This window comes from Lathyrus oleraceus, unplaced genomic scaffold (genome assembly GCF_024323335.1).
Source record: "Lathyrus oleraceus cultivar Zhongwan6 unplaced genomic scaffold, CAAS_Psat_ZW6_1.0 chrUn0607, whole genome shotgun sequence".
Classification (NCBI taxonomy): Eukaryota; Viridiplantae; Streptophyta; class Magnoliopsida; order Fabales; family Fabaceae; genus Lathyrus; species Lathyrus oleraceus.
This window is the reverse complement of record NW_026112998.1, coordinates 35,075-45,000: the sequence shown is the minus strand read 5'-3', so window position 1 is coordinate 45,000 and position 9,926 is coordinate 35,075. Positions and strand designations below refer to the sequence as shown.

The 9,926-nt window shown below is 39.9% G+C and overlaps 1 long non-coding RNA gene across 2 annotated transcripts; it reads left to right on the top strand.

Moving 5' to 3' along the window:
* The first annotated feature begins 320 nt into the window (after positions 1-320).
* Positions 321-2,730, top strand: LOC127114577 (uncharacterized). 2 transcript variants are annotated; one of them, XR_007800399.1, is made up of 6 exons: positions 321-711; positions 787-895; positions 1,021-1,134; positions 1,236-1,506; positions 1,769-2,098; positions 2,209-2,730. It is a non-coding gene; the product is annotated as an uncharacterized LOC127114577 (long non-coding RNA). The 2 variants fall into 2 exon arrangements; XR_007800398.1 differs by having other exon boundaries at positions 1,769-2,730.
* Positions 2,731-9,926: the final 7,196 nt, after the last annotated feature.

Below are 9,926 nucleotides of genomic sequence, written 5' to 3'. Positions count from 1 at the left end.
ATAACCTAAAATGGACCAGTGGTTGCTAACCTGGATTTGGGGAACTGGCAATTCGGTGCGGTCCAGGACATGAAGGAATGACCTGTTTGGGCCTTGAGCCCAAACCGGATCCACTTGACAAGGGGGTAGATGAAATCGATTCTCTTCATCAATCCGAAACGGAAAAGCGAACAAGGGAAAATGCGATTCTTTCTAATAAGCAGAAGCGGTGCGATTCGATTTTGCCGTTTTCGTTCCCAACCATCATTCCCCCATCCTTCCTTCACCATCATTCCACCCCCCACCCCCATTTCCTTTGCATCGTCCATGTGTGTTTTTTCTATGCCACTGCTCATCAGTTTAGACAAGGAGCTTCACAAACCCGCGCGAAAATCCATTAGCAAGATGTGAACGGGAGAGAGACACGATTAACGTCACAAGAACTCAAACAAGGCCATGAGTTTCTCACAAATTGTTCTCCAATGAGTGAATCAGTGCGAGTTCGTCGGGAATGAGGTCTACCCTCAAGCGACGACATCAAACGCGAATTCGGCTTCGCGCTCAAGCTCATCATCAAATCAAAGTCGCGCTTATATTTGTAATTCTGATGCGCATTCAATGTTGTTGATTCCTTATGAATCGTTGTTATTGTATTTGTAGTCGACGGTGAAGACTAAGATTAACGGATAACCTTCGATTTGTGCTGGTTTCCAAGGTTTGAAACGAATTCAGGTATGCGCCTCTCATCTTCTTTCCGAACTTCTGTTACCTTCTATGTTGTTCTGTAACTGAATCGAGGAATGGTAGGTTCCATCGCAACAATTCCAAATGAATCTTCCACAAATGGTTCGAGGATTGCTTCACATTCTCCTTGAAGAAACCGTATCTCGTCTTTGGATTGATGTCGACATTGCCGGTAAAAGCTTCTACCTTTTTCCACTTCTCTTCTCCTTCAATTCCTATGTGTTTCTTTCTCGTCCTTCTTTTTCAATCTTCTATTCTAATTCAATTTCATTTCTCTGTGGAATCGTGTTGTTGCAGTGTAATCTATGGAGATTGTTGAAGTTTAGTGATTCTGACCGATTTGGACGATGGTTACGTGAGAGGCTAATGGAAGGTTTCCGATTCTGTAGATGATGAGGATAACGCGGTCATGTGAGTTCTCTTACTTCTTTCAATCTTTCTGATTTGTTTTCTTCTGTTTCTGTTCTGTTTTTCATTTCTCGCCTCCCTGTGTGTGTGTGTGTGTGTTGAAGGCGGTTAGAGGTGAGGTTCCATGGAAGTTATGGTTGTGAAGTGGAGGGTGAAGAATTGAAGGTTGTTTCGTGCAATCGATGAAGAACCTGGAGGTTGGAGCTTGACGGTTCAGTTTGAAGATGAAGGAGGAGATTGAAGATTATTTAGGTGTGAGGTTGAAGATGGATATTGAAATTGGTTGTGAATGGAGAAAATGGAAGAAAGGTGTTGAAGAAGATTGAAGAAAGTGAGGAAGAATGAATATGATGAAATCCAAAATGATTGGGCAAGGTATGCTTTTATAGGTTTATGAATTTTTAGTTAGGGAAGTTAGGGGTTGGTTAGAGGTTGTTAGAGTTGGTTATTTCTGTTAGAAAGTTTTTTTGACAGTTGGAAAAGTTTGTTATCCTTTTATTGTGTTAAGATTGGGTTAGTTATAGGTTTGTTAATTAATAACAGTTAGAGTTGGTTTCTTGTTAAGTGATGAAAACCACTCGATGTGTGGCGCTGCCTACTAGAATTCCATTTACATTTTGATTCTTCCCTTCTGCAGGTTGCTAGGATTGAATGGCTTGGATTCGCCGAGTCGGACTTCGCTTCATTTAAGCTGTTATGCAGGGCTGTCCTCAGTGGTTTGGAATTCTTGGTCCAGTTCATGGAATTTTTGAGGTGGTTGAGGTTAGATCGGGTATGACAGTTGGGATGTTAGTTTCGTAATGATAGTTAGAATTCTGTTGGAGGTTTTGGGTGAAGTCAGGTTGGTCATGAACTCATTCCCTGGTTCTGCTATCAGGTCGCAAGTTATTAGTAGTTGGAGGTTTAGTTTTGTAGTGGAGTTTTGAAGTGTTGATGAGAGGGTTTCTTTGAAGGGTTCAAGAACTTGGTTAGGGTGGTTATGACAGTTGAAAATTTTAGTTTTGAATTATCATTTTCTTTCATTTTGCTTAGCAATTTATGTTGGTCATTTTTTATGATGCATTCCGTTTGGTGCAGGTTTCAAACCGCTTTCGCTTGGCCACGTTTAATGTTGGTTTGATGCGGTATTGGCAACATGAAGGGATTGAATCCAAGGTCTGCTAAATGACCTTCATATGCCCTTCCTTTGAAGAAACATGAGTCGCCTGCAAATCCACTAAAGGGATTTAGTGATTTCAACAGGACATGGTCTTCTAGCACGGCGTGAAGAAGTGTGCATCTGGATTGTGTTCGAGCCGACATGGTACTGTAGGTGAGATCCAAGCTGCCGGTTTTCGTATACGTCCTACTGTTGTTTGTGGTCAGCTGCTGCAGTTTTGGTTGAAGTGGGGTTAATAATTCGGTTTTACCTCCGGACTGCAAATGTTTTAGTTATGAACCTTGGTTAGTTGGTGTTAGTAGCCAATTTTCTATTTCGTCCATGGTTTATTAATGGTACGGTGGTTTAGGCTTTATATCTTAAAGTTTGGCATGCATGCCATTGTAACTTGTATTTGGATTAAATATTATGGAGTGTGTGAATCCTCAAGTAGTTTTCTTTGCTTTTGTTGCAACAAGGTTGGACAAGTGGTGTTGGCGTTACGTTGTACTCCAACCTACCGCTGCTACCACCATTCAGTTTCTTTGGCGGCGTGCACACGACTGCTGCATTTAACACGACAAGCTTTGGCAATTTCTAATTTATATGTACCGCAAGTTTGGACCTCCAACAGCAATGCAACATTAATTTGGGTCCCAAAAGTGAAATTAAGTCATCAAGCCCACTTTGGATCCACAAATCAGATTGGATTGAAAACAATTTCAATTTCCAAAATATCTTAAAATATCAAATTAATTTGTTCAAAATCAATTCGAATTATCAAGGCTAATATGAACCTACAAATCAATTTTAATCAAGAACGAATTTGAATTTCCCAAAATATCTTGAAATATCAAAATTAGTTTGGATTCAAAACAATTTGAATAAGGGTGAAGTAATTGTCGATGTCCATGCTTAAACGCCATGATTCAGTATGAATTAAATCCTCAAATGAACCATGAATCAAGGACCAAAGGCCTATGAGTTTTTGAAAGAAATATGGATCATGACACACTAATGAAACATGGGACTATGGACTATTGATTTACGAAGGTAAAATGAAATATGGAAGAACCATGACCTTGGAGTAAATGGGCTATGAATGAGTATAGATGGCTCCCAAGTTGTAGGTTAGATGACAAGCAAAGTGGGGGGCAAATTTTGGGGTACTACAATTGCCCCTATTTAATCTTCTTGGACCTGAATACAGGAATTGCGGAAGCTTTTCAGGTATTCAAGGTGGAAGAGGATTAAATACTAACGTATCCAAAAATTTGCCCATTAAGAGTGGACTTAATGTGATGAGATTTTTGTGGTTTGCCAAGCAAAGGTTAGGCTTTGGTTTAGTCAACAAAACTGGATTTTGTTTTTTTGCCTTTTCTTGTTCGCACGATATCGTGCTATGCTTTATGATATGCATGAGTGAAGTGACATGATTTATGCATGATAATGATTTATGCAATGGTTAAGCCAGATGCTCATATAGAGGGCGGTGGGAATTTGGGCTAGGATAGTGGTCATCCATACGTGATTCTCCGACACATGCTTCAAGCTCAAAAGCTATTGTAACACTTATGGATTATATCTGAAACATGGAGAGAGTTCGTACCTGCGTAACCGACGCTGCGCTCTGCGCTGACACCGCTCGTAGGTTCCTTTGCCTCTGCCCCAGTATACTGGGTATCTGCATCAACTGCCCAAGTTATCAATTATGGAGTGGTCTCACATCTGAGTCTCTCAAACTGCCTTGCCCCAACGTCTTGAAATTGTATTCCCTCGATCAAACCATCTTGGGAGTGGTTGACTTCTCGTTCTCTTGGGGTAGCTTTCCCCAATGTGAGCATTGAAGTAACTTTTCCCCTGATTGGCTTATTCAAAGAGATTGGTAGAGTCTCGACGTGGTTTCCCTAGATTGGTTGTCTTCTTGAAGAGATCTGAGCTACGGGATACCAGGAATTTGATCAACTTTCCCATCGTAAGCTTCATTGATGTCAAATGATTGTTCGTATGTAAACATGCTCACTTAAAAATGATAATCGTAATGTCATGTTCATGCAAGTTTTTGAAAACTCAAGTGTGTTCACTAAGATTATGACATCTAGTGAAGGAATCACTGGTTAGAATGCCATATCAGTATCAATACAGATGACATGCAAATCTTTCGGAGTCAGCTTAACGCGATCTTGCCATAGTATGCTTTCGAAATAGATCATGCTTCAATTAGGTCTTTTGAGGGTTGTAACGTGGCCAGGTTCACGGTTTTAAAAGGAAAAGACATAAGGCTCAAGACCTAACCTAACCCACCCGTTCTTCGTGATGTTCTTTAGTCCTACATTCAGTTAGCTTAGAACAAACATCCATCTTTCAGAAAAGGATTTTGGATATCAGCAGTGATGGTTAAGGGACCCTATGAGAGTTTGGAGAGATAGCCACTCACATTCTGTTTTGGTTTGCAGTCACAGAGGTTTGCTCTTTTGTTGAGGATTTTGATGTTGATGCTCGGATTCTCTTGTTTCGTTTACCCTTATTTTTGCCTGGGCTGGTCCTTTGGGTCTGCAGCCCACCGGGATACCCTAACTTTTGCCTAAGTCAATATTATTTTCAAGTTCTTGACTTGGGAAGGGGAAAAGGGGAAAGGGAAAGGGTGGAGGGAGATAAGAACAAAGAGGAGCAATGAGGGGGTGAAAGAGGTAAATGGGGGGGGGGGGAGGGAAATGTGGGGGAGGGATATGGGGAAAAAACAGAGTACGATGAGAAATAGGGGAAAGAAAGGAGTACGGAAAGAAGGGAAAGTAGGTGGGGAGAGGCGAGGAGAGGAGAGAAAAAGTGGGGAAAAAGAGGACTAGAGGGGTAAGGTGTGTGAGAAAGGTGGGGAAAGGAGAAATGAAAGAAAGGTTAGTGGGAAGTAGAAGGTGGGAGAGGGAGGAAGGTAAGGTAAAAGAAAGGATGAAAAGGAGGGGAGGAAAGAGAAGGGAGCGTGGGAGAAGGTAGGGAATAAGGGAAGGAAGGAAAAGAGATTAAGTGGAAGATAGAAAGGATGGGGGGGAGAGGAGAAGGCAGTGGGGGAGCGGGCTTTTTATTTGCTTTTTATTTTTCATTTTGTTTCATCTTTTCTTTTTATACTTGAGCAAATCCTGTGACACTGCTTTCTTGACACGGTTTGTGACTATCTAACTCCTTTTGATGGGTAAGGAATAACCATTCTGGATTTTGTGATTCCATCCTCTTGAGAGGGATATGATATGATTGATCACTAAATAAGATCTTGAAATTCGAATGCAAGTTCAAGCTAACTGAAGACTACCCCGCCCTTGGTTAAACATGAGGGTTGGTATGTATAAAAGAAAGAAACTCCTACTATAAGGCCCAAAGGGTTGACTAGGGATTAACTTCCTTATATCTCCAATGTTTAGGGATTGAACAATACCTTACATCATCAACACAGTCTTATTCAAAAGCATATAGGCAACAATCTTGCGCATTTTCATTTGCGTCATTCTCTTTTGATTTTATTTGACAAACAGTATGATACTGATAAAATAAAGTATGAGTGAACACGAATGGATTTAGGCAAAACATGCACGTTTATTTCGTTATTATTATCATTTGAAAAACAGACAAATTTTACAAGTGAGCAACACTTAACAAACAAGGAAAGATTACAAATGAGACATGATTGAATCAGCGTGATACCGCTAGCCTAGATACTCCTCTGAAGAAGCAACTGAGTCTGAGCAATCCTCGCTGCTAATCGCATTCACAATCTGCCCACAGTGGTCTGGCAACACGTTGGTTATGACATTGGGTCCTTTCTCAGAGAATGACAAAACCTTCTGGTTGATAAGCTCTTGCACTCTTGACTTGAACAACCCACAATCTTCAGTTGAGTGTCTTATATAGCCGGCGTGAAACGCACAAGAAACGTTAGGATTATACTTCGGCCCATAAGGATAAACAGCTGATGGTATCTCTTTTGGCACAATTTCCCCTTGCTGAACAAGATAAGGTAGCAACTGAGCATATGTCATAGGGATCGGATCACGTTGATGACGCTTTCTATCAAACCGCCTGGTCTGCTTTTTCCCTGGATGGTCACGTTGTGCAGTTTGTTGACTTTTCAAAGCTTGAGCCTGAGGAGGTTGCTGATATTGGGACGTAATACCAAGTGGAACCGGGTAGCATGGCATAGTAATCCAAGGTACTTGCATCGGAGCATAAGTCGGAGGAATAGTCACTGGTTGGAACATTTGAGCAGAGTGCCCCAAGCTAGGATTGATTGTCTGATAAGAAGTTTGGCCATAATGACCTCCAAATGGGGTATAGGGTACCCCAACATAGGTGTACTGAGGTGCAACAACAGTAGATGATGCCCCAGGATAGGCCAACGGTGTTCCAGGATGGTATCCTTGATTCGGATACTGCATAGCAGGTTGAACCACAGGTGGAGTAACTTGCACATGAATCGGAGGACCCTTGTATTCAAACCTTTTCTCAACAGATACTTCAGCAATCGCAGGTGTAAAGCTCAACAGCTTCTGATCAATGAGTTCTTGAACTCTAGACTTGAGAACATGACAAGTTTCTGTAGAGTGCCCCACGTATCCAACATGGTATCCACGCGTGGCATGAGGGTCATGCTTATGGCTATAGGGAAACTTAGCAGGTTCAATTTGTTTAGGCACAATTGCCTCAGCCTTAACCAATATAGGTAACAGATGTGCATAACTCACAAGAATTGGATCATAGCGAGGATGTCTCCCTTCTTGATCTTTGTTCCCTTTGCTGATTTGCTTCTGCTTCAGTTTCCGGTGGTTCTGAGCAGGCCTCTGATGTGGAAGCACACAGTATTCTTGAGGAAGAGGTGGCGGAAAGCCTACAGCAACCTTCTGTTTGTTATCTTCCTTCAGAATGTCTTCAACTTGCTCATCAATCACAACCTGATTTGGGAAGTTTGTTGTCATACTATCCATGAATAGCCTCAAAACCATGTCAGTTATGTCAATGCTCTTAGTCTCTTCCATGATCCTCGGGTGATCGGTGTCGGCGAATCGTTGTCTTTCTGACGGAGGAATGGATAAGGTGAGTTTTTTGGTTAACATGCATGAAATGCAAATGAATGAATGCATATGTTGGGGATGGAATGCCAATAATTATGCAACACCCACAAATTCAACGCCTTAGTGGTATAGCAACCCAAGTTCCAAGCTTCAACACATGTACAACAATGCAATAACATAGGTTAGTAGTACCAATAATCCGGATAATATGTGTATACTGCCTGACGCATGATCGACGGTTCGACGTCCATGAGAATAAAGGTATGTAGAGTCTATGGTTTCCTGCAATAAAAACCCATATCCCCCTCACAGGTGTGGACTATGCTCCAAGATGGTCCCTAGAAGGTCTCCCAGAGTCATCGACTCGAAATGAAAATACCCTGCCGTAGTGAATACTCACAGGACAAAAGTACTTCCAAGTGAATCTAGTCTGGATGTGGTTCTCGTGACCCCCAATGTAACGCCCCGATTTTTATTAAGTGTTATTATTATTATTTTTGTAATGTTTAATTTATAATTATTTCGGTAAAATATTTTATTGTGTGTTAATTTATTATTAGAGTTTAATTATGAGAATTGTGGTATAATAGCTATTGGGCCTAGTGGTGTATATAGTAATTAAGGGAGGTGTAACAATTAATCCCATTAGTTAGTTTTTATTTAATTAAAACAAGGAATAGAGATAGAATAGAAATAGAATAGAAATAGAATAGAAATAAGATAGAAAGAGAAAGAAGAGAAATAGAAAGAAGTAGAGAGAAGGAGGAGAAAAGAGAAAAAAGAGAGAAAAGTTAGGGTTTGGAGGAGGAAGAGAAATTGGAGAAGAAGGGCATCATCTTAATCAACCCAAGCTTGCTAGAACACTATAGAGTAACTCAATCATCATCTCTAAGGTAAGGGTGTGAGTTATCATTTCCTATAATTATGAAAATGATGGGTTTTATGTGGGTAATGGTTGTTAGAGGATATTGTTGGGTTTTGATGTTGTGATTGGATTCCTTGCTTTGAAAATGTTGTTTGTGTTCTTGATATAGTGTTGATTGTTTGTGATTATTAAACATGTATCAATTCTTTGCAAAATGTTAGGGTTAGGTTTAGAAGAATGATAAATAACATTGTGTGTGGTGTTGTTTTTGATGGTTTGGGGTTGATGTATGTTGTGAAAAATATTCTATTGTGTTGATGAATCAAAGTATGAGTAATTTCACAAATCGTGAATTTAGGAAGTGTTGGAAATTAATTGAATGATGTTTAGAATGATGAAATAAAAGTTAAATTGTGGTTAGAATGGCTTTGTAATATTGAAAATATTGTAGTTCGTTGAATTCTGAGAATGAGACTTTTTACGGAATCGTAATCGGAGGTCTGGAAGGTATTTAACGGTCAAAAACGCATTTTCTCTGTTTTCTGCTAAATTCGCGCGCGCGAAGAGAGTTCGCGGCGCCAACTGAGTTGAAAAACATAATTCTTTTGTAAACTTCAAAAAGTCATACCTTTTGAACCGTAACTCCGTTTTGGTCCCCGTTCGAAGCGTTGCGAAGCTTATGAAATTTTATACACGTTGTTGATGTTTATAGGCCATTATAAGGGCTTATTTTAATAAGTGATTATTTTGGAAAAGTGATTAATAATTGATATAGTAGGAAGCCTATTTGATTAATGAGGAATACCACTTAACTATAGTGTGCAGGTGTGCGACGTAAATAAACATAGCATGAGGTTGAATTACCTAAGAGATTGTATGATGAAACAATTGATTGTGATAAATATTCTCATTTGTTTTATATATAAACATATGTATGAATGTTGGTGAAGATGATGTTTTGTGAATGCTTTTATGCATGTGAACGGCGACGTGGCCTAAATGGCAATAGCGACGTGGGCTTCAGCCATTGTGATGAGTTATGTTGATGCGATGATGATTTTGGTGTATGTGTATCATTTATCATGGAGTCACATACATTTGCATAAGCGACGTGGCCTTTTGGCAATAGCGACATGGCCTTTTGACAAAAGCGAAGTGGGCATAAAGCCTTGGCCTTGATGGCAAAGCGACGAGTTGGTACCGCATAGCATTTGCATAGTTGAGTCACATATGTTGGTTATGTTTATTTCCGCATTTTGTGATAATTGTTGTTATGTGACGGTTTATGATGTGCGGTGATATTTTGCGATGATGCGATGAATCATAATGTTTTATGATGGATTGATGAAATGTTAAAGTGATGAGATGCTATGATGTAACATTGATGTTGTGGATGATCATTGACTTTGTTTATGATTAAATACATAAGCATTCAAGTGAAGGATTGTGCGATGTGGTAACAATATTTCTAATTTTCCGAATTTACTTATATATTGCTTATCATTATCTTGATTATATGATTTGAGTATCTCACCCTTTTGTTGTTGGCCGTTACCTTTATATTGGTAACGTGCAGGTGCTCCGCGTTGAGAGGAGGATAGTGGTATCACACTTTTGGCGTCATTGCTCTGATTAGGATTGTAACACTCAGGGGTTAATGAACGTTTTTCATGATTTTGATAATAACAATGTCCTTTTGTATATCATTGTATATGATAGTTGTGATGGGCATTTG